The sequence below is a fragment of the Phaseolus vulgaris genome, chromosome 8, assembly GCF_000499845.2.
Source record: "Phaseolus vulgaris cultivar G19833 chromosome 8, P. vulgaris v2.0, whole genome shotgun sequence".
In the NCBI taxonomy this organism is placed as follows: Eukaryota; Viridiplantae; Streptophyta; class Magnoliopsida; order Fabales; family Fabaceae; genus Phaseolus; species Phaseolus vulgaris.
In genome coordinates, this window is record NC_023752.2 from 54,270,185 (window position 1) to 54,296,102 (window position 25,918).

At 28.6% G+C, this 25,918-nt stretch overlaps 2 long non-coding RNA genes across 2 annotated transcripts; both read right to left on the bottom strand.

Moving 5' to 3' along the window:
- Positions 1-566: 566 nt before the first annotated feature.
- LOC137826229 (uncharacterized) lies at positions 567-1,241 on the bottom strand. The gene is made up of 2 exons (XR_011083434.1): positions 846-1,241; positions 567-737 (listed from the first exon to the last, which is right to left on the bottom strand). It is a non-coding gene; the product is annotated as an uncharacterized lncRNA (long non-coding RNA).
- Positions 1,242-11,211: 9,970 nt separating this feature from the next.
- On the bottom strand, positions 11,212-11,950 carry LOC137826396 (uncharacterized). Its single transcript, XR_011083484.1, has 2 exons — positions 11,555-11,950; positions 11,212-11,450 (listed from the first exon to the last, which is right to left on the bottom strand). It is a non-coding gene; the product is annotated as an uncharacterized lncRNA (long non-coding RNA).
- Between the last annotated feature and the right edge of the window lie 13,968 nt (positions 11,951-25,918).

Consider the following 25,918-nt stretch of genomic DNA (forward strand, 5'->3'; position numbering starts at 1 on the left):
AACTGACCCACCATACTTTTGTCTGATATCTTTGTTTTGCCTGTGATTCCGAAATAATTAGAATTTCCGTTTAATTTTCTAAATTAAAGGAGATATCTCAGGCTATCCTAATTTTTATACTATTTTTTTTATATAATTTTTTTTGATTTAGATAGTTATTTATACTAATTTTAATTTTATAAAAAAGAAACCAATAACTCAACCATCGTGCTTATAATTCATGCTGCAAAATAAAGCACACAAATTTGCAAGAGTTCTACATTCATATTAATATAGTTTGTTTTAAGTTTGTTTTTTTATTAGCATATTAATTATATGTTTTTAAAATACACATGCAATTGATTTCGTACTTTTACCAATTGGTTTGCTCTAAGAAAATTAGAGCTATAATTAAAGTTTAACGTAATACATCAAATCAGGTGTCATAAAATGATATCTTTTTCCGAATTAAATTTATTTTAGATTAGGGTATCTGAAATGTAAAAACATAAACGATTCATTTTAGTTAAACATAAACGATTCATTAAATGTAAAAGTAAACTCTCTGAAAAACGATAAATGGAGGATACCAACAACATGAAAAGCTACTCATTAATTATGAGTTTTAACATAACACTTTCTTTCACCCAAGCTAAACAAACAATCTTATTTTTGAAAAAAAAAAAGATGACAACTTCAAAGCATAATCCACCATTTCTAACGTCTCATCTCCTTCTCAGGGCTAGTTTTTTATAATACTGAAAAGGAAGAGGAAGAAAAGAAAGTAAAAATAATGTCAGAAAAGTAAATGAAGGAGTAGAATTAACATGAATAATGAGATAAAAAAAAAAAGAAAGAAATCTCACTTCTCGCAATCGAAGTCCTTGGAAATGGAAAAATTCACATTAATATTACAAACTTTAGGAAGGTTATTGACCCTGCCAACATCAAAGTTAGGAATGTGAGAGGCTGCTTCCTTAAGGCACTTACATGCAGCAAGTTTTTCTTCTTTTGTGGGTGTTGAAACTATCAATTTATTCAACCCTTCGCAGCAAGGAGTTGGAGGAGTATTGGTTTTATCGGTGAGGAAATCTAAGCATGGCGTCACTAAGGATTTGGTTTCCTCACAAGTCAGGGCCTTTGGTGGTTCTGTGGCTGCAACTGTGAGGACTAACACAGCTACCAAACTCAAAAATGGTACATACAGACTCTTCATTTTTGCCACAATGGTTTATCTGTATCACTCACTGGTGCTTTTGATTTTGGATGGATGGAACACTGTGATAGTCTTACATTTATAGCCACATGCATGGTGCGTTCTGAGCTAAGTGGGGTTCCTATAGACTCTACAAAACAACGGCTAGAGTGACAAAGACTATTATTTATGATTATTAATCACTTCTTGTTCCTTTTCTTTTTCTTGTAGTATGGTCCATAAAATATGAAGAAATATAATTTCTTTCAACAGTTTTGATGTGTTATTGCGAATAGTTAGTGACTTTTTTTATCTCTTTCTTAGAGTATGCTCTACATACTCCTACAAAACAAGATTACAAATGATGTTTTGACAACCTGTGGAGTTGTATACAACTTTTGATGTGATGGATTTAGAATTAAATATATATAATAAAGGGTAAATTTGTAACTAAAAGATATGAAAAATATTAAAATAATAGTATTGGGAGTTGTAATGTGGTTGTATAAAAAATGTGTGTGGTCAATGTATCATTGTTTAACAATGTATACAAACAAGATAAAGAATCATTGTATTTTGTTTGTATCTCATTTTGCTTTATTGATTTTAGGATTTTAAAATTTATTGTTGTTTCTTTCTTTTCTCAACCCACGTTTTCTCTCTATATTCCTCTCTCTCCCAACTTCTCTTCTCTTCCTTCTCTCTTCATTTTCTTTCTCATACCTTATCTATTGAAAAATCTGATCACACCATGTTGCAGTAGAGAAGTCAGGATACATTTCTATCCGATTATATTTTAAATCAGAGTAAGTTAATTTTTACTCTAAAAATTATTTATTCTATGTTTTTCTCTATGATTTAGTCATCAATATTAGCGATGTCCATTGAGAAAAGTGTTTCTCTTAACTTGATTAAGCTCATACAAAAATTTGGTAATGTTTGGATAACTTTCTCTAGGTTCCTAAATTTTGGAGTGGTTCCCCCATTTGAGGTAGAATTTCCATCAGAATAAGGAATCTCAAGTAACGGAAGCAAACTTTAAATTTCAATAGTACCCAAGTTAGAAGATCTGAATGTGGAGGGGACGTGATTCCTAGTTTCAATTTCTATTGTAGGAATGTTATTTGATAAAATTGTTTGATTTTATGTTGTGTGAACATGTATAATTATTATATTTTGATAGTTTGGAAGTTAAATATTGTTTTTGATGTTGGAAAAGTTCTTGAATATTATGTGTTTGAATGATATGTATTATATATGAATGATGAAAATTGTATGAAATTGATGTAATACATTTGGGATAATGTATGAGTTATTGTTTGATGGTACATTAGGTATGAAAAACCTATATTTAACAGAGATCCTCTAGTTTCACTTATGATCTAATTCATATAGATTAAGATATCAATAGGTGAGAAACTGATTCTAGAGTTCATACACACTGAGTCCCGCTATAGACACTCGGTATTAGATGTTTGAACGTATCATGATCATTGATGTATGGATTAGATCTTAGTCTTTGTTAAAAGCATACTTAATGAGTTTTATAATTATAAATATTAAAAATTTTATGTTATGATATTAACTAATTAATTAAAAGTTATCTACATAAATGATTTTGTTTTTAAAATAATATATATATATATATATATATATATTTACTTTTGTCCGACCCATGTGAGTAAGGAGAAACCCCACCCCCTACTTGTTACCATTTCAGTTTTGCTTTTGTGATTCTTAAACCTTTAGAATTTATATTAGTTTTTCAGTTTTTTATCAGTATACGTTTCTTTTAAGTATTTTAAGTATATAATGATAGTTTGATAATGTAGTAATTAAAAATATATATTAAAAAGTTATATTTCTTTAAAGCATACATGCAATTAAGAAATATATAATAAAACGGTTGTGACATTAATTATTTTTTTCATTTTCATTTTTCATCTCATTAAATATATATACATACATTTAAATTAATTAAATTTTTAAGGGAAAATAAAAGTATAATTATAAAAAGAATATAATTTACTACCAATTTGTGAATGTAAAAAGTGAATAGTTTTTATGTAGATTAAAGATGTGACAAAAAAAATGGAAAAAAATATTTTATTTTTACTTAAAGTATACAAGGTCACTTTTATGATTTATGTATTTTTCAACATAGAGTTTGCAAATATGAATTTTTTATTATGTGCAAATCTTGCTATTTATTCATGTTTACTTAATATTTTTGCATACAAAGCTTTAAACAGATATAAGAGTTTTGTTAATTACATATTCAAACAACATTTATTCCAACAATTTCATTGTAACAACCCATAAATTACATTTAACTATTACAATACAAGTTCTATAGGTTTCTATAGAAGCTTAGAGTTTTTCAAAATATTCATATTAGAATATTATGACTTATACAAATATAAATTTTTACAATATAAGGTTCAAAACAACATCTTAAAGCCCTTCAGACCCTCTCAGCACGTGTATGATCATGTGTTCGTGTACGTGTTTCAGTCATAACAGTTCACAACACAACAAGAAAGTAAGGGTAAGCGGTTGTCAAATAAAATTTCAATATCAATTTCATCATTCATATATACCATACATGGATCTATTTTCAATAACAATCATTGGATTTCATTTCAATCCATATCACTTTGATTTCATTTCAATCACACTGACTACACTTGAATCCATCGTCTTCTGGAAAACTCCTTAAGTATGTCCCTACTAGAGACTAACATCTAATCCATACATAAAGGATTAGGATAAGTTCAAACATCTAATACCGAGTGTCTACCGCGGGACTGGGTGTGTATGAACTCTCTCATCAACTTCTCACCACCTGATATCTTAGTTTATATGACTTAGATCATCAGTGAAGCTAGAGACTCCCTGTTAAACATAGACTTTTCATACTTAATGTACCATCAAACAACAATTCATACATTATCCCAAATGTATGACATCAATTTCATAGAATTTTCATCATTCATATATAATACTTATCATTCAATCACATAATATTTCAAAATTCATAACATTCAAGAACCTTTCCAACATAAAAAAACAATATTTAATTTTCAAACTATCAAAATCTAATATTTATACATGTTCACACAACATAAAATCAAACAATTTTATCAAATAACATCCCTGCAAGAGAAATTGAAACTTGGGACCACTCCCCTTCCACATTCAGATCTTCTAGCTTAGGGGACTATTGAAAATTAAAGTTAGTTTCCCTTACCTTAATTGATCGCTTTCCAAGCAACATCTAGAATTTTTATCTCCTCAATTTGGATAAGCATCAAGATATAAGGGCGTAATGCAAGTTATCCAAACAAAACAAAAGTTCAATATATAGTAGAATAAGTTGAAAGGATTGCTCTTTTCAACTGACCCCACCAAGATTGATCACTAAATCATAGAGAAAAACAAAGAATAAAGGATCTTTAAAGTAAATATGAATTTACTCTGTTTGAAAATTTAACTCCTCAGTTATAGCATGACGTGATCAAATTTTGAAATAGATGAAGTATGAGAGAAATTGAAGAGAGAAGAAAGAGAGAAAGGATGAAAGGGTGAAAAGGAGGGGCGGCGATTCTGTTTCCTTTTTTTTTTTTTTTTTTTTTTTTACGGAGGGTTAGAATCTTCTTCAATGTTGTGTGTATTTATAACACCTTAATTATATTTGTTAAAATATAGATCATTGGTATAAAGAAAACAAATATAAGTTTGTTAAGATCATCATGCAAACATACAAACGTTTTTGTTTATATGAAGAATTAAATCAACAACTTATATTTTAACAAATAAAGAAAGGACAAAGTCAGATAAACTAAAATCTACTTAAGATTAAATTAAACACATAGATATGTTTATGTCTCAACATATCATTAAATTAGAATGTAAAATTTATGTTGAAACTAAATTTTATTTATTAATATGTTTAATATTTATGGACAGATTAATCATTATAAGAAAATTACTAAATAAATATTAATTTTGGAGACTAAAAATAATTAGTCACTATATTAACTAAATTAGTTAATAGTTTAGAAATTAAAGAAAATTATTGGTATTTGAAGTGATTTATATTATTAATAAATAGTTTCTAATCGGTATCTTATTTAGAAACTATTTATTAATAATAGGAACTACTTTATGTACTGATATTTTTGGACTCTCTAAAATAATATCTAATTTAGTTAATATAATAACTAATTATTTTTTGTCTATAAAATTAGTCTCTATTAAATTATTTTTTACTAATAATATTTTTGTTATATATATGCACACACTTGTAACACCCTTATCAGACATCAACCATAAACTATATAACATAAATTTTCATATAGCATTTACAAACCATAATATATTTAAAAAAAATACTTAAACATGAGAAAAGATATGAATAAGTATAATTTTTTTTTAAAAACATATAAACTAAATTTTTATTCTTTTTTAGATGTTACTCCTACACTCTATCTCCATATATTGTACAAATAACAAGTAAAAAAGTAAGCATGTTTATTATTGCACAAATGTTTATGTTTGACTGAAAATTTGTCGCTTTTTAAAATTTCACCAATAATTAATATAATAATTTACAACTTTTAGATAACTAAAAGGCCCACATAACTATAAATGACTCAAATATAACTTGCATTGTCATAAATCTTACAAATAATCCATGATATCTATAAGAAATTAACTTATTCTCATAAAAAATAATATTCAAAAACACAATTTAAAATCTTCATAATTTAGCACGCAAAGATATATTTAGAGTAACAATATCACAACGATATTGAATTCAAAGTACTCAAACAATTCTCACTCAATTTCAAATATTTACATATTTTCAAACAAAACATAAACTCCTACATAAAAATCAATATATTGTGATCAAGTTTATCATATATATATATATATATATATATATATTACCGGATAAAATCATTATTAGACTTAATTAGACTTAATTACAGGAATATAATCACTATTAATGAGTCTGTAATTAAGACTAATTATGGACGGTTGTGTACGGTTCTAATGTTATGATTATATATATGTATCATTGCTATAGATGAAAGACAGATTGAATAAAACAGAAAATATTCTTTCAATATATACTATGATCAAGTCACCTTACTTTCAGATAATCTAACCAAGGTATTGCCAAAATATAAATAGTTTCTTTTACTTCCTAAAGTTTTTTTTACTCTAAAACCAAAGCTCTAACTTTCTTATAACACAAGAAAGTTAAACTTGTACATAAAAGACACTACAAGAAAAAAAGGGTTTCAACGGAGGTTCTTTAGCAGAGGTTAATATAACCCGAGTAATGAATTTAATTAACCAAGGTTTTTTTTAGCGTTCATTACGTTCCAAAGGTTTATTCTAAAACCTCAGTAAAATAACAGAATTTTTTTTAATCTTCGTTAAGTTCTAAAAGTTTATTCTAAAACCTCTGCAAGATGACGGAGGTCTTTAACCTTCGTTAAGTTCCAAAGATTTGTTATAAAACTTTAACAAAATAATGGAGGTTCTATTTTAGCATTCATTAAGTTTCAAATATTTATTGTAAAACCTCAGCAAAATAACAAAAGTTTTTTTTAACCTTAGTTAAGTTCCAAAAGTTTATTCTAAAACCTCAGCAAAATAATGAAGGTTTTTAACATTCGTTAAGTTTCAAATATTTATTGTAAAAACTCAGCAAAATAAGAGAGGTTTTTTTCACCTTCATTAACTTTCAAAGGTTTATTCTAAAAGCTTAAAAAAATAATGGAAGTTTTTTAACATTCGTTAAGTTTCAAATATTTATTGTAAAACTTGAGTAAAATATTTTAGATTTTTTAAAAAGCAGTGTAATATGTACCAAAATTTGAATACAATATTAAAAAATATGTGCCCCAAAAGACACATATAACACTGGTTGGGACTCACAACCGGTGTTATATGTGCTCCAGAGTCACATACTAAAACCCTAAACCCATTACCAAAACGTTCAACATATAAAAAATAAAACCACAATTCAAAAAGTAAAATATAATACATTATATTTCAAACATAATACACTATAAAACACAGTACACAATGTCGAGGATCGATCACCCCTAGACTCATTACCAAGATGTTCAACAAATAACAATTACCCAATTTAAAACATAATAATTATATTCCCAATACAATATAATAAAAATAATTATCTATATAAATAACTGTATACCAAATAATAATTAAAATTAAAATTAAAATATATAAAAATAAAAAACTAACCTAGAGCGTAACGTGAACGGAGTTGTGGTGGCAATGTGGCGGCGACAAAGGCAACAACAACGACGAAGAAAACTTAGAGTAGTGCGAATGGGACGTGAGAGCGCGAGCCAAGAAAATAGGATAAAAACATATGTTACACCATTTATGAGTAATAATCGGTGTAATATATCTTTTTATTTATTTATTTTGAAATGACATATAACACTGGTTGCGTAGCCCAACTGGTGTTATATGTAATTTTTAAAACTTTAAAAACATTTTTTAATCTAGAAATTACATATAACACCGGTTCCTCTTTCCAACCGATGTTACATGTAGTGCCCAAAGCTAAATTTTTTTAAACTCTAGGAATGACATATAACACTAGTTGTATAGAGAAATCGGTGTTATATGTCATTTTTAAAAACTTTTATTTTGTTTTTTAATTTTGGAATGACATATAACACCGATTCCTCTGTCTAATCGGAGTTATATGTAATCCAAAAAATAAAAAAAATTTAATTTTTTTTTTCTTTGAACAAGACATATTACACCGGTTGGATAGCGAACCTGTGTAATATGTGCCAAATATTTACAAAAATACCACCGCATTTTTATTTATAGTTCTCATTTAACCTGCCTAATATGTCGTTGTAAAATACATAATTTGCATTAGTGATTTATGTCCTTTAATGACAATATGACCGAGGACAAGGTTGATTTTTTACTCTATTTTCACTCTAACAAAAATGGAGTCAAAAGCAAATGTTGATTTCCTACTATATTTGCTTTGAAAATTATTACTTTCTAAAATTTCATCCAAAATCAATAAAGTTACAACTTTTAGATAACTCAAAAGCCCAACATAATTATAAATTACTCAAATACAACTTGCACCCTCATAAGCTCACATAACAATCCATGATAACTATAAGAAATTAATTTATTCTCACAAAAAGTTGTATTCACAATAGAATTTAAGATCTTCATAATTTAAGATACCAAAATCTATTCACCTAACAATATCTCAATGATATTAAATTTCAAAGAAAACAATAACCATTGTACAAAAATCAATATATAATGATCAAGTCAAATGGTGAAAATGAAGACTGGCCCATCCTGAGTAGAACATGTGAATCGATTTTATGGGATCGCCCCACTTAAGGTTGAATCACATGCTTGCAGATTAGTCTGTATAAGAAATTTTTTTAAATTAATGAAAAATGAATTTTTAGATATAAATTTGGAAGAAATTTAATTCTCTTTACTATTTAGATCAATTAGGTAAATATTCTCATAATACATACTTAATAAGATATAAGTAAAAGTTCATAATGTATTTTTTCTTGAATTTTAGAATGTGTTTATTCTTTAATTCTAAAATGTGAAATTTAAAATGTCTAGAATTAAAATTTAGAAATTAAAGAAATCGCAACCAGATCAACCACTCGGCTCGACATCGACCCGGGCGCGTTCGACTCGATATCGACATGGGCTTGTTCGGCTCGACACCGGCCAGGGTCCGCTCGGCTCGATATCGGGCCGGGTCCGTTCGGCTCAACACCGGCCCGGTTCCGCTCGGCTCGACATCCGCCCGGGCCCGCTTAGCTCAATATCACCTTGGGCTAGCTCGACTCGATATTGGCACAAGCCCCCTCGGCTCAGTATCAGCCTTACCCTGCTCAGCTCGACTTTGGCCTCGTCCTAGAAGAATCAACATCGGCCCGGGCCCGGTCCACTTGACATCAGTCCGGGCTCGGACGACTCAACATCAACCCGGGCTTCCTCGGCTCGACATCGGCCTGGACGGCTCGATTCAACATCAACTCGGGATTGCTTGGCTCGACATTGGACCGAGCCCGCTCAGCTCGACTTCGGCCCAGGACTACTCGATTCGACATCGATCCAAACCTGCTTGGCTCGACATCGGCTCGGGCTTGCTTGGCTCAACATTGGCTCGGGCCCGCTCAGCTCAATATCGGCCTTGGCCCACTCGGCTCGACATTGGCCTGGGCCCGCTCGGCTCTATATCAGCCCTGGCCTGGTTTTCTAAATATCCACCCGGGCCCGCTCGACTCGATATCAGACCTGAAAGACTCAGATCGATATGGGCTTGGACCGGCTTGAATAGACATTGGGATGGGCAAACTCAGCTTGATATGGGCTTCGGCCGACTCGGGGCAACTTAATATCGGCCACTCAGCTCGACTTGGCACAGGGTTAACTCGGCTCGACTTTGGCCCAAAATGATTTGGCTCGACTTTGGCCCATACCGACTCAATTCGACTTTGGCCCGGACTTTGCTCAACCTGGATCCGAATTTTCAATTTTTTTTTTTATTAAAAAGAAACTAATATAAATTAGATGTTTTGTTAATTTTAATTTGTGTTTCAATTGAAAGGTATTTTTGGACTTAATAGAAAAAGAAGGTATGAAGTTATAGGAAGAATTTGTATTTTATAAACGTTGAATTCCTTTTTTTCTTTTTAGTGTGTCTTGGACACATTAAAAAAATGGGAAAGTTGTATATTTGTTTTTCGATAGAACAAAAGGTATATTTGGTTTTGGTATATCATCTGGAAAATGCAAATGTAGTAATATGTGTAACTTAATTTATTAATACTTATAAATTAAATTTTAATTAATAACTATAATAAAATAAATAACTTAAATATTTTTTTTAAATCAAGAATAAAAAATCAATTTTATTCTTTAAATTTTTTTAAAAAATCTGATCTCAATTTTTAAAAAAAGTTTAATTTAATGTAGTCTCAACTTTACAAAATAATTCATTGATTTTTTTTTAAAAATAATTAATACATATAATTTGATATATTGTGACATAATTGCTGAGATATATCTGTTTTAATGAGAATAATTTAATAAAATGAACTACAATAAATGGTTTAAAAAAAATTAAAACCATATTAAATTTTTAAAATTTTTCAGAATTAAATTGATTTTTGACTCTTAATATAAAAATCAAAATTCTTAATATAAAAACCAAAATGATAATCTAAAATACTTTAACATATAAAAATAATAATAAGTTTAATTTTCAAATTTAAAACATTAAATAATTAATAAAAATTATCTACAAAATTAAATGTATTTTTAAAATAATATATATATTAAAATGAAAACACTTTTTGTTTTAGAAAAACGACAACTGACCCCATACTTTTGTCTGATATCTTTGTTTTTCCTGTGATTCTGAAATAATTAGAATTTCCGTTTAATTTTCTAAATTAAAGGAGATATCTGAGGATATCCTAATTTTTATACTATTTTTATTATATAAATTTTTTTGATGTTAGATAGTTTTTTATACTAATTTTAATTTTATAAAAAAAAAACCAATAACTCAACCATCGTGCTTATAATTCATGCTGCAAAATAAAGCACACAAATTTGCAAGAGTTCTACATTTATATTAATATAGTTTGTTTTAAGTTTGTTTTTTTATTAGCATATTGTTTTTAAGTATTATTGATAGTTTAATAATATAATAATAAAAATATACATTAAAAATTATATGTCTTTAAAATACACATGCAATTAATAAATTTATATATAATAATTATATGTCTTTAAAATACACATGCAATTGATTTCGTACTTTTACCAATTGGTTTGCTCTAAGAAAATTAGAGCTATAATTAAAGTTTAACGTAATACATCAAATCAGGTGTCATAAAATGATATCTTTTTTCGAATTAAATTTATTTTGGATTAGGCTATCTGAAATGTAAAAACACAAACGATTCATCTTAGTTAAACATAAACGATTCATATTAATTAAATGTAAAGGTAAACTCTCTAAAAAACGATAAATGGAGGATACCAACAACATGAAAAGCTACTCATTAATTATGAGTTTTAACATAACACTTTCTTTCACGCAAGCTAGACAAACAATCTTATTTTTGAAAAAAAAAATGACAACTTCAAAGCATAATCCACCATTTCTAACGTCTCATCTCCTTCTCAGGGCTAGTTTTTTATAATACTGAAAAGGAAGAGGAAGAAAAGAAAGTAAAAATAATGTTAGAAAAGTAAATGAAGGAGTAAAATTAACATGAATAATGATATAAAAAAAGAAAGAAATCTCACTTCTCGCAATCGAAGTCCTTGGAGATGGGATAATTCACATTAATATTACAAACTTTAGGAAGGTTATTGACCCTGCCAAAATCAAAGTTAGGAATGTGAGAGGCTGCTTCCTTAAGGCACTTACATGCAGCAAGTTTTTCTTCTTTTGTGGGTGTTGAAACTATCAATTTATTCAACCCTTGGCAGCAAGGAGTTGGAGGAGTATTGGTTTTATCGGTGAGGAAATCTAAGCATGGTGTCACTAAAGATTTGGTTTCCTCACAAGTCAGGGCCTTTGGTGGCTCTGTGGCTGCAACTGTGAGGACTAACACAGCTACCAAACTCAAAAATGGTACATACACACTCTTCATTTTTGCCACAATGGTTTATCTGAATCACTCACTGGTGCTTTTGATTTTGGATGGATGGAACACTGTGATAATCTTACATTTATAGCCACATGCATGGTGCGTTCTGAGCTAAGTGGGGTTCCTATAGACTCTACAAAACAACGACTAGAGTGACAAAGCCTATTATTTATGATTATTAATCACTTCTTATTCCTTTTCTTTTTCTTGTAGTATGGTCCATAAAATATGAAGAAATATAATTTCTTTCGACAGTTTTGATGAGTTATTGCGAATAGTTAGTGACTTTTTTTATCTCTTTCTTGGAGTATGCTCTACATACTCCTACAAAACAAGATTACAAATGATGTTTTGACAACCTGTGGAGTTGTATACAACTTTTGATGTGACGGATTTAGAATTAAATATATATAATAAAGGGTAAATTTGTAACTAAAAGATATGAAAAATATTAAAATAATAGTATTGGGAGTTGTAATGTGGTTGTATAAAAAGTGTGTGTGGTCAATGTATCATTGTTTGACAATGTATACAAAAAAGATAAAGAATCATTGTATTTTGTTTGTATCTCATTTTGCTTTATTGATTTTAGGATTTTAAAATTTATTGTTGTTTCTTTCTTTTCTCAACCCACGTTTTCTCTCTATATTCCTCTCTCTCCCAACTTCTCTTCTCTTCCTTCTCTCTTTATTTTCTTTCTCATACCTCATCTATTGAAAAATCTGATCACACCATGTTGCAGTAGAGAAGTCAGGATACATTTCTATCCGATTATATTTTAAATCAGAGTAAGTTAATTTTTACTCTAAAGATTAATTATTCTATGTTTTTCTCTATGATTTAGTCATCAATCTTAGCGATGTCAATTGAGAAAAGTGTTTCTCTTAACTTGATTAAGCTCATACTAAAATTTTGTAATGTTTGGATAACTTTCTCTAGGTTCCTAAATTTTGGAGTGGTTCCCCCATTTGAGGTAGAATTTCCATCAGAATAAGGAATCTCAAGTAACGAAAGCAAACTTTAAATTTCAACAGTACCCAAGTTAGAAGATCTGAATGTGGAGGGGACGTGATTCCTAGTTTCAATTTCTATTACAGGATGTTATTTGATAAAATTGTTTGATTTTATGTTGTGTGAACATGTATAATTATTATATTTTGATAATTTGGAAGTTAAATATTATTTTTTATGTTGAAAAAGTTCTTGAATGTTATGTGTTTGAATGATATGTATTATATATGAATGATGAAAATTGTATGAAACTGATGTCATAGATTTGGGATAACGTTTGAGTTATTATTTGATGGTACATTAGGTATGAAAAACCTATATTTAACAGATATCCTCTAGTTTCACTTATGATCTAATTCAATTGGTGAGAAGCTGATGCTAGAGTTCATACAAATTGAGTCTCGCTATAGACACTCGGTATTAGATGTTTGAACGTATCATGATCCTTGATGTATGGATTAGATGTTAGTCTTTGTTAAGAGCATACTTAATGAGTTTTATAATTATAAATATTAAACTTTCATGTTATGATATTAACTAATTAATTAAAAATTATCTACATAAATGATTTTGTTTTTAAAATATATTAAAATAAAAACAAGTTTTTAAGAAAAAACTGACAACCAAGCCACCTTACTTTTGTCCGACCCCATGAGAGTAAGGGAAACCCCACCCTCTATTTGTTACCAATTCAGTTTTGCTTTTGTGATTCTTAAACATTTAGAATTTATATTAATTTTTCAGTTGTTTATCCGTATAAGTTTCTTTTAAGTATTTTAAGTATTTAATGATAGTTTGATAATGTAGTAATTTAAAATATATATTAAAAAGTTATATGTCTTTAAATCACACATGCAATTAAGAAATATATAATAAAATTGTTGTCACATTAATTATTTTTTCATTTTCATTTTTCATCACATTAAATATATATACATACATTTAAATTAATTAAATTTTTAAGGGAAAATAAAAGTATAATTAATAAAAGAATATAATTTACTACCAATTTGTGAATGTAAAAAGTGAATAGTTTTTATGTAGATTAAAAGATGTGACAAAAAAAAATGGAAAAAAATATTTTATTTTTAGAGTTTGTAAATATGGATTTTTTATTATGCGCAAATCTTGCTATTTATTTATGTTTACTTAATATTTTTGCATACAAAGCTTTAAACACATGAAAGAGTTTTGTTAATTACAAATTCAAACAACATTTATTCCAACAATTTCATTGTAACATCCCAGAAATTGCATTTAACTATTACAATAAAAGTTCTATATGTTTCTATAGAAGCTTAGAGTTTTTCAAAATATTCATATTAGAATATTATGACTTATACAAATATAAATATTTACAATATAAGGTTCAAAACAACATCTTAAAGCCCTTCATACCCTCTCAACACGTGTATGATCATGTGTTCGTGTACGTATTTCAGTCATAATAGTTCACAACACAACAAAAAAGTGGGTAAGCTAATGAAAAGAAATTCCACAACATACTTAATCCACGCAAAAATAAAAACACAATTAGACAAATCAATTATAAACATTTCTTTAACTGTTGTCATATAAAATTTCAATATCAATTTCATCATTCATATATATCATACATGGATCTATTTTCAATCACAATCATTGGATTTCATTTCAATCCATATCACTTTGATTTCATTTCAATCACACTTACTACACATGAATCCATTGTCTTCTGGAAGACTCCTTAAGTATGTCCCTACCAGAGACTAACATCTAATCCATACATAAATGATTAGGATAAGTTCAAACATCTAATACCGAGTGTCTATCGTGGGACTGGGTGCGTATGAACTCTGTCATCAGCTTCTCACCATCTAATATCTTATTCTATATGACTTAGATCATCAGTGAAGCTAGAGACTCTCTGTTAAGCATAGACTTTTCATACTTAATGTACCATCAAACAACAATTCATATATTATCCAAAACGTATGACATCAATTTCATACAATTTTCATCATTCATATATAATACTTATCATTCAATCACACAATATTTCAAAATTCATAACATTCAATAACCTTTCCAACATAAAAAACAATATTTAACTTTCAAACTATCAAAATCTAATATTTATACATGTTCACACAACATAAAATCAAACAATTTTGTCAAACAACATCCCTGCAAGAGAAATTGAAACTTGGGACCACTTCCCCTCTACATTCAGATCTTCTAGCTTAGGGTACTATTGAAAATTAAAGTTAATTTCCCTTACCTTATTTGATCGCTTTCCAAGCAACGTCTAGAATTTTATCTCCTCAATCTGGATAAGCTTCAAGATATAAGGGCCTAATGCAAGTTATCCAAACAAAACAAAAATTCAATATATAGTAGAATAAATTGAAAGGATTACTCTTTTCAACTGACTCCATCAAGATTGATCACTAAATCATAGAGAAAAACAAATAATAAGGAATCTTTAGAGTAAAGATGAACTTACTCTGTTTGAAAATCTGACTCCTCAGTTATAGCATGACGTGATCAGATTTTGGAATAAATGAAGTATGAGAGAAATTGAAGAGAGAAGAAAGAGAAAAAGGATGAAAGGGTGAAAAGGAAGGGCGACGATTTTGTTTCCTTGTTCTTTTTTTTTTATGGAAGGTTAATGTTGTCTGTATTTATAGCACCTTAGTTATGTTTGTTAAAAGATAGATCATTGATATAAAGAAAACAAATATAAGTTTGTTAAGATCATCATGCAAACATACCAACGTTTTTGTTTATATGAAAAACTAAATCAACAACTTATATTTCAACAAATAAAGAAAGGACAAAGTTAGATAAACTGAAATCTACTTAAGATTAAATTAAACACATAGTTATGTTTATGCCTCAACAAATCATTAAATTAGAATGTAAAATTTATGTTGAAAGTAAATTTTATTTTTTTATATGTTTAAAATTTATGGACAGATTAATCACTACAAGAAAATTACAAAATAAATATTAATTTTAGAGACTAAAAATAATTAGTCACTATATTACCTAATTTGATACTATTTTATTATTAAAAAAATTATTGGTATTTGAAGTGATTTATATTATTAATAAATAGTTTCTAATTGGTATTTTATTTAGAAACTATTAATTAATAATAGGAACTACTTTATATACCGATATTTTTTTAGTCTCTAAAATAATATCTAATTTAGTTAATATAATGACTAATCATTTTTTGTCTCTAAAATTAGTTACTATTAAATTATTTTCTACTAATAATTTATTTTATATATATATATATATATATATATATATATGTCAAAGGATATTCAACAAGTGAATTATGGTGACTAAATCTATATTAAGTTGCTTTGAGTTGGCTTCTGGGCTCAAAGTTAATTTTTCAAAGAATAGACTTGGAGGGGTGGGCATAAATCAATCTCAATTGCAACTATACTCGTCTCTTTTAAACTATGAAATAATGAAAGCTCATTTTAAGTATCTGGGATTGGAGGTGGCTAGTAATCATATAAGAGTGTGTTTTTGGGAAGATGTGATTGACAAGATCAGGAAGAGACTGGATAGGTAGAAGGGGAAGTTCTTATCTTTGGCTGCTAGAGTGTGTTTGTTTAGATTGGTTCTTTCTTCTATTCCTCTGTTCTATACGTCGTTTTTTAGAATACCATTGTTACTGGTTCTAAGTATAAAGAAAATTCAGAGAAAAGTCCTCTAGGGTTGGGGGAAGGAAGGGAAGAAAATAGCTTGGGTGGTTTGGGACAAAGTATGTGAGCCTAGAGAGGATGGTGGACTAGGTATAAAAGACATAAGGTTTTTTAATGATGCGTTGCTAGGCAAATGGATTTGGTGTCTACAATATGAAGAGGGTGGCTTATGGAAAGAGGTATTTGAATCAAAGTACAACAGTTGGAGGAAACTAAGAAGTGTTGGGAGTAATCCTAAGGATTCTATTTCGTGGAAGGATCTAAAGAAAGTTTGGGCGTCGGAGGAATGGGGGAATAACTTCGAGGATAACGTCACTTGGAGGCTTGGTGAGGGGAATCGAATTAAGTTTTGGAAAGATAACTAGCTAGGCAGCGAGGCCTTAGGCATAAAATTTCCGAGGTTGTTTTCTATTACCACTGATAATATTGCTACTGTGTCACAAGTAGGATTTTGTAATAATGACAATTGGCAATGAAAAGTGGCTTGGAGACGTATTTTGTTTGACTGGGAGGCAGAAGAAGAAAACCATCTTATGTATCTGTTAGATGACAAAGTCCCCTGTATTGGATCCGAGGACCTCTGGGTTTGGAAGGCAGGTGAAGATCAAACTTACACAGTTAGTTCGGCTTATAGATGTTTAAGGTTGAAAGAAGAGGGAGCCTTTAGATCATTCTATGAGGCTTTTTGGAGTTTTTAAGCGTTACCCTCAGGAATGACAACTTCCTAGAGAGTTGTAGTAGATAGGTTACCGACACTTGTTAACTTGAAGAAAAGAGGGGCAGTCTTGGAAAGCTTCACGTGTGTTATGTGCGGGGAGGAAGAGGAGACAAGGAACCATCTTTTTTTCAAATGTAATGTAGCTTGGAGGGTCTGATGCTTGTGTAGAAAGTGGGTTGGGGAGGACATAGTGTACCATTGGGATGCCAAATCCCATTTTCTTGTATAGGCATGACAGAAGACGCACAAATATTGGTGATGTTTGTGGATTGTTGTTGTTGGGAAAATTTGGAAACAAAGAAATCTCATCTTATTTAAGAATGGTAGAGTTGATTGCCCAGAGATATTTTCTTTAGCCCAACTCAAGGCATGGTCATGGCTTACAAGCAAGGTAAGTTTAACTTCTTTTACTTATGCCCAATGGTGCATAAACCCAAAGACTTGTTTAGTATCTATAAGATAGTAAGGGTGTTGTTGGGCAGTGTTTTTAGGAAGGTAAGGCTGTTTTTTTTTCTCTTTTGTATAGTTTTAGAAGTAGCATGGGACATGTATTTCTAACAATGGCCTTAGGTCAGTTTGGAGGGTTGTTTTTTGTTGTTTTTTGCAGGGCAGTATGTTAGAATATATGGCCTTAAACGAGAGGGGGGTGAATTGTTTAAGAGGGATTTTCGCAAACTTTGAAGGTATAATGAAAATCAATGCTGAATTACAGAGAAAAGAATCAAGAAAACAAATACCCAAAACTGTTTTAAGATGATATCAGAAAAACAATCGATTGTTTTGTCGAAATAATCGGTTGTTTTGTCGAAACAATCAGTTGTTTTGTCGAAACAATCGATTGTTTTTATCAGCAGTTAATAAAAACAACTTAAAACAAATATATGTGAGATCAGGAAAAGGAGAATCACACAAACAGATTTATATTGATTCACTCTTACACCAAGAGCTACATCCAGTCCCCAGAAACCACTGGGTAATCGACTATGCAATGAAAACCAGATTACACACATCACACACCAAAGTAGTGACCTTGAACCCCTCAAGAAAAACACTACCTTTGGCAAACCACACCAAGAATGTTGATCTTGAACACCTCAAGAACACACAACACTTCTTGGCAACACAACTACAAAAATACAGTAATCAAGGAAGAAGGGAATAGAATACACATGAGTATTACAAAGCTTAAAGTTCAGAATTACAACCCAATCATATTCCACACACTTAAGAATGATCCAAAGCTCTTTCAAATCTTGGAAAAACTATTTTGATAAACTCTTTCTCTTACATCAAGATTAGGAGCGTAAAAACCACCTTTATATAGACCAACTAAGTGGTCAAAAGCATTTAATAAAGGAGCCAAGTTAGTTAGGATCATTTAAAACATATTAAAATCACTTAACAGAATTTTGTTAAGGTTTTCAGGAACACAATCGATTGTTTTGTCGAAACAATCGATTGATTTGGTTTAACAGCAAAGTCAACCAAGTCAAACAGCTTTCAACCTTTTTAAAAAACTACTAAGGTAAAACAACCTATAATTTATAACACAAGCAATCATTAAATTAGAATGTAAATATTATATTGAAAGTAAATTTTATTTTCTTATATTTTAATATTTATATATAAGTATATATATATAAGGACATTCAAGAAGTGAAGTATCAATTTACACTTTTCAAAATACTCATATTGAGTATGTCCATCAAAGATTATTCTTTTATACAAATGAGTACATGCATATGTCGAGTGTGTAAGATATTCTCTCTAAGCTTCTCAAAATTGATGTCTTAATCTACATGACTCAAACTATGAGTGTAGCAAGGGAATCTCTGTTGTAACACAAATATCTTAACTTAATACATGACTCAAAGAATGGTTTAATATAATTCATATTTGTGGCCTCATATTCATACAACTTTTATCATTTCTGCAACATTTTTTCATATAATATAAATCATATAAATAAAACACAATTCAATCAAATAAACAAATCGATACTTTAGTTACTTTTATATTCAACATTCACATTCAATTAATTAAAGAGACAAAAGGAAAGAATGAAATAAATAAATAAACAGGTTTGAGCGAAATTCTAGTCAAAAGAAGGTTGAATTTATGTTCTATTTTTCACTTGAACGAAAATATGGACAATGACAATGTTGATTTTTTATTCTATTTTCATTCGAACGAAAATGGAACCAAAAGCAAATGTTGATTTTCTAATATATTTGCTTGAGTGAAATTTATCAGTTTTCAAAATTTCACCCCAAAATCAATAAAACAAGTTACAACTTTTAGATAACTCAAAAGGCCAACATAATTATAATATACTCGAATAGAACTTTCACTCTCGTAAAGCTCACAATTCAATCAATGATAACTATAAGAGATTAACTTATTCTCACAAAAAATCATATTCAAAACACAATTTAAAATCCTCGCAAAAATCTATTCACCATAACAATATCTCACTTATATTAAATTCAAAGTACTCAAACAATTCTCACTTAATTTCAAATATTTACATATTTTCAAACAAAAACACAAACCCCTACACAAAAATCAATATGTTATCAAGTATATGGAGGAAATTGTTGGATAGCTCGTCCCATCTTGCATATAAAATACGGGTTGATTTTATGAACCTGCTTCACATAAGACTTGGTCCACGGACATGTAAGTCATCTAACATAATTTTTTTAAAATTAATAAAAAATAAATTTTTAAATAATTTTGTTTTCGGTATTTAAATAAATTAGATAAATGATTTCACAATCTTATTCTTACAATATGTACAATAACATGTAGATATGGATATAGATAAAAATAAAAATAAAAATTCTTTAATTTCATATTGTAAAATTTAAAACTTTAAAGATTATAGAATTTGAAAGTTAGAATAACACGCAACTTTGTCCCATCACATGCGGGTCCAGAAGAAGCCCCCACCCCTACTTACTTCTATATCTTTGTTTTAACTTTGTGATTCTGAAACAGTTAAAATTTACGTTTCTTTTTGAGTTTTTTTTTTTTTTTATGAGCATAAGTTTGTTTTAAGTATTTAATGATAGTTTAGTAATTAAAAATATTCATTAAAAGATTACATGTCTTTAAAGTAAATGCAATTAAGAAATATATAATAAAACCGTTGTGACATTAATTATTTATTTTATTTCATTTTTCATCACATTAAATATATATACATACGTTTAAATTGATTAAATTTTAAGGGAAAATAAAAATATAATTAAAAAAATGAATATATTTCAGTACCAATTTGTGCAATTGAAAATTGTCACACCAAAATTATCCAAACACAATAGTTAAAGAATTAAAAATGGGATTTAGTTTCTTTTACTCATTGAAAGAATATTTGGACTGTATAGCATGATTTTCTCAAAGTTTTGGTTAACTTTTGAATATGTCTTCTTACTGCACTCGTCTATTTGTTTCAATATCGTTGAGAATTGATCTCCCTTCTACTTTTACTAATATTAGAGATTTAATTATTATTTTTAATACATTATGTAATAAACCAAACCAGGTTTTATAAAATGATAACTTATTTCGATTAAATTTATTTTGGATTAGGCTCGTGAACTTTAAACACAAGCGATTCATCTTAATTAAATGCAAAAATAAACTCTATGAAAAAAATATAAATGGAGGATACCAACACATGAAAAATTATTCATTTATTATCGGTTCTAACATAACTATTTCTTTCACGCAAGTTCAACAAACAATCTTATTTTGAACAAACAAAATGATAACTTCGAAGCATAATCCACCATTTCATCCGGGCTTGTTTTTTATAATTCTGAAAAAGAAAAAGCAATGTCAGAAAAATAAATGAATGAGTAGTATTAACATGAATGTAGAAAATAAAAATCTCACTTTTCGCAATCGAAGTCCTTGGAGATGGGATAATCGACATTAATTTTACAAACTTTAGGAAGGCTATTGGCTCTGTCAACATCTAGGTTAGGAATGTGAGAGGCTTCTCCCTTAAGGCACTTACATGCAGCGCATTTTTCTTCTTTTGTAGGTGTTGAAACTATCAATTTATTCAACCCTAGGCAGCAAGGAGTTGAAGGGGTACTAGTTTTCTTGGTGAGATAATCTAAGCATGGCGACATTAAGGATTTTGTTTGCTCACAATTCAGAGCCTTTGGTGGCTCTGTGGCTGCAAGTGTGAGGACTAACACAACTACCAAACTCAAAAATAGTACAAATGCACTCTTCATTTTTGCCACAATGGTTTATGTCAATCACTCACTGGTACTTTTGATTTTGGATGGATGGAACATTGTGAAAGTCTTACATTTATAGCCACATGCATGGTGCATTCAGAGCTTTCATCATGTGACCATTATTTATTACTATTAATCATTTTTTGTTTTTTTTTTTGTTTTTCTTGGAGTGCGGTCCACGAAATATGAAGAAATATAATTTCTTTCAACGGTTTTGATGTGTTATTGCAAATATTTAGTGACTTTTTTATCTCTTTCTTCGTTACAAGAAAATCATTAAATAGAAACTAATTTTAGAAATCAAAATAATTAGTTAGTATTTGATTAAATTAGAAATTATTTTATAAACTAAAAATTTAGTGGTATCTAAAGGAGTTTATTTCATAAACAAAAAAAAATATCGACATCTAAAGTGGTTTTGTTATTAATAAAAATTTATAAAATAGTTTCTAAATTGGTATCTGAATTAACTACTAAGATTTTAAATTACTAATATTTTAGATTGAGAATTAGTCTCTGTAACGTCACTTTTTTTTTTAAAATACAGAAAGAGCACCTGCACACATTCTTCTTCCTTATCTCCATCTCTCTCTCTCTCTCCATATTCTCTTCTCTCCTTCTCTCTTACTTTTCTCTCCCAATCTTCATCTATCTTAGAATTTTATCGGACCACGTTGTAGCTGGCGAGTTAAGGAACATTTCTACCCGATTAGATTTTCAAACAGAGTAAGTTTATTTTTGCTCTAAATATCCTTTGTTCTCTATTTTTCCTTAGGATTTAGTCATCAATCTTGGTGGGGTCAGTTGAGAAGTTTAATCCTCTCAACTTATTCTATTATATACTGAATTTTTGTTCTGTTTGGATAATTTGCATTAGGCCCGTAAATTTTTAAGTTTATCCAGACGGTGGGAAATAAAGTTCTAAAAGTTTCTTGGAAAGCAAACAATTGAGGTAAGGGAAGCTAAATTTAACTTTTAATAGCACCCTAGGATAGAAGATCTGAATGCGGAAGGGACGTGGTCCCAATATTCAATTTCTCTTGCAGGGATGTTGTGTGTTTATATATATTGGGTTTTTTGTTTATATATTATTTAAATTTGTGAAAATATTCGGTTTTGATGATTTAGTATTAAAATGTTATTTTTTTTACGTCAAATAGACTTTTGAATATTTTGGATCACTTTTTGAATGATATTGTATGATGAAATGGTATGGAATTGAATTCATACATTTGGGATAATGTATGGACTGATGTTTGTTGTGTATTAAGTATTGATGCCTATGTGGTAACAGAGATCTCTGAGCTTCACTGATGATCTAAGTCACATAGACTAAGATATCAGGTGGTGAGTAGCTGATGGGGGAGTTCATGCACACTGTGACATATGAGATGCACGGCTTGGGTTGTATTGAACTTACCCTGATCCTTTCTGTTGGATTCGCTGGTAATCTTTGGATCAGGTGTTAGTCTTTGGTAGGACTTACTTAATATGGATCTTCCGGAAGACGTTGTTTGTTGAGTATTCTGGATGTGTAGATCCATGTGAGATCTATGTGATTGTTTTATTGTTGAGATTTATGGAAAATTGAACAATTTGAGAAATTGATCATGTAATTTGGTTTTCTCTTTGGATTTAAGTGTGTATATTATAAAATTCTATTTTCACTAGCTTACCCTTGCTTTTCTTGCTGTGTTTGAACTGCGATGACTGTACTATGTACACGAGCAGATGACCATACAGGTGCAGGAGAGCCTTAGAGGTTTCAGAGTTTTATTTTGAGCTGTGGATATGTAAATATTTGTATTTCTATAAATCTCTAATCATGTATTAGGAATGTTTTGAAAAACTCCAAGTTTGTATTGAAATTGGTAGAACTTTTATTGTAATAGTTATATGTAAATTATGGGGTGTTACAGTCTTTAAAAGACTAATAGAGACTAATTTAGAATATAAAGTAGTTAGTAGCTAAAACCTTGGTAGCTAATGGTTAGATACTAATTTAGAAACTACTTTATAAATTTTTATTAATAAGAGAAATTACTTTAGATACCATTAATTGTTTTAGTTTATAAAATGATATCTAATTTAGTCAATATAGTAACTATTTATTTTAATATTTAGAATTAGTTTATATTCAATGATTTCTTGTAATGTATGCTCTGCACACTCTCACAAACACAAGATAAAGTATCATTATATTTTGTTTGTATCTCATTTTGCTTCCTTGATGTTAAAATTTATTGTTGTTTTATACTACATCATTTATTACTTTAGACAATATTGAATTAGATTACATATATATAATTGTTGTCTACACATTAAAAAAAAATATTTTACAAGTGTGGTTTAAGGATTACCAAAGATCACATTGATTATTTATACAACATTTTTTAAGTGTTGTCTTTAAAATATATGGATTAAACTATAAGACTATTTTCTAAAAGTGGTCACATATAATAAATATGATAGAGTACGTTTTTCAGGTCTTAGACATTTCAATCACAGTTTTCTGTTTTTAAAGGATAAACCACATTAAAAAGGTGTTTTAAAATAATAAAAAGGTGACTTTTAATTGTAGATATTTTAAACCATATATAATTAAGATTACCTTTAATATAAGTAACACTTCTAAAATGTGGTTACTTTTTTTTTATCGTCAAAAAAAGAATAATTAATGGAGGTATTTCAGGAATATCTCAACTCTTATCCAAGACACTACCAAAACACATACACACAAGTGATTCTAGACACCAATCTGAATAAGAGGAACAAGCTATTCTTACTATCGCTTTACCCATGATCAGATCCATTCCTAAAATGTGATTACTTTATCCCATATTTATGAAATTGTGAATATTTTAATGTACATTTAATTAATCCTTTGATAAAATTAAAAAAAAAAGTTATGCTTTTGAATTTGAAATATACAATACAGTTTACGTTATTTCGTATGTTCTAAATGTAAATCACAAGCTTTTTATTAGTCTACAAATCAAAATTAAATCTTGATTTTAAAATTAAAATCCAAATTAATAATAATAATTATTATAATAATAATAATCGTAATATGATAACAAGTTTTTTCTCATAATTATAAGTTTTATATTTACTCTTAATATATCCAAATACAATTGCCCAAATTAAATAATAAATAATTATCACATAAATATAAATTATAACACTTAAAAATTGTGGTCCTAACTATTATCATGTTTTAAACAATGGTTTTTAAATTTCTGTTAAAAATCATTACTTACTTTACAACCTACATTATTAACTAAATCATGTTTTTGTTGTAGTGTTAATTATTTAACTTCTCTTACTTATTATTTGAGAAATTTGTAAACGTTAAGAATTTTCTTTTTTTTACTTCTAAAACAATAAAGTAACATGGTTTTTTTTATTATTAATATAAACGCAAGTTCAAAATATTATTTTTTATTAGTTAAATTAAATTACATTATTATTTTTACAATCCTTACAATCCAGCGTCCATATGAGTGTTGTAAAAAGTGATTAATTTTTATGTAGATTAAAGATGTGACATAAAACATGTATTTTATTTTTACTTTAAGTATACAAAATCACTTGTATAGCTCATGATTTATGTATTTTTCTACATAAAATTGCAAATATGGATTTCTTATTATGTTCAAATCTTCCTATTGATTCATGTTTATTTAATATTTTTTACACCTTTTGCATACAAAGCTCTTAATAGAGATAAAGAGGTTTTGTTCATTACAAATTTCAAACATTTATTCCAGCAATTCCATATTCATCAATGTTCTCTGTATTTATACTACATTGGATTGGTATAAAGAAAACAAATATGAGTTTTTGAAGTGAAGAACGTCATGCAAACATATAAAACGTTTTTTTTTATATGAAAAACTAAATCAACAAATTATATTTCAACAAATAAAGAAAGAAAAAGTAAGAGAAATTGAAATCTACTTAAGATTAAATTAAACACAGATATGTTTGTCTCAAAAAATTAGTATTCAAATTAATTTTTTTTATCTTCAAAATTAGTTTTTATTTAATAATTTTTTATTATATATTATTTATTTATTTGTAATAGTGTAACATTCTAAAAAGACATCTAACTATTATAATACAAGTTCTACATGTTTCTATACAAGTTTAGAGTTTTTCAAAACATTCATAATACATGATTAGAGCTTATAGAAATACAAATATTTACAATATAAGGTTCAAAACTACTAAAGCCCTTCTGACCCTCCGACACCTGTATGATCATCTGCTCGTGTACGTAGTACAGTCATTGCAGTTCAAACACAACAAGAAAAACAAGGATA